General features: G+C 40.4%; 1 pseudogene; it reads right to left on the bottom strand.

Moving 5' to 3' along the window:
* Positions 1 to 16: 16 nt before the first annotated feature.
* On the bottom strand, positions 17 to 615 carry LOC103584833 (annotated as a pseudogene).
* Positions 616 to 623: the final 8 nt, after the last annotated feature.

Here is a 623-nt window from a genome sequence, read left to right as displayed (position 1 = left end):
TCTTCCTCCTCCTCGCCCTGGAGTCAAAGGTGAGAGTCTGAGTGGAGGGAGAAAAGCTCTCATTCCGGATGAAGGTCGACCCATGGGTGAGGCACCATATGGGGACTGCTCTCCGCCAAATGCTGTATTTGGAACATCAAGTGCATAAGGATCTTTTTTGAAAAGTTCAAATTTAAACTCTTTTTCAGTTAATTTTTGTCTCTTGTAAACATTTCCTTTCCTTAAATAACTGAGGTGTCTTTCAGCAGTCTCAGCTGCCACCCAATTCTCATGCGCTTCTTTCTCATAGGAAGTAATCTACCCTTGATAAGAACGAATGGTTCTCTCCAATTCTTCAACATCTTTGGCTCGCCTTCTATAGGTCTCCAGTTCTTCAGCTGCATGGCTGATCTTTTCTTCTACTTTGGAAAGTTTCTCCTCCTTCTCTAACCAGTAATTTTCCTCTACTATTAATTTCCTGTGGAGTTTCATTCCATTTTCTTGATACAGTTCAGTCATTACTTTAAGTTTCTGCTGAAGCTTCTCATTTTCACTTTCCAACTGTGTGTTTTCTGACTGTAAGGATGCTTGTTCAGTCTGGAGATTTTTAATATGCTCTGTAAGCTCTTCCTTTGTTTTATCTA

The sequence above is a fragment of the Galeopterus variegatus genome, unplaced genomic scaffold, assembly GCF_000696425.1.
Source record: "Galeopterus variegatus unplaced genomic scaffold, G_variegatus-3.0.2 Scaffold134453, whole genome shotgun sequence".
NCBI classification, from domain to species: Eukaryota; Metazoa; Chordata; class Mammalia; order Dermoptera; family Cynocephalidae; genus Galeopterus; species Galeopterus variegatus.
The sequence above is the reverse complement of the archived record's forward strand: the minus strand, read 5'-3'. Positions and strand labels throughout refer to the sequence as shown.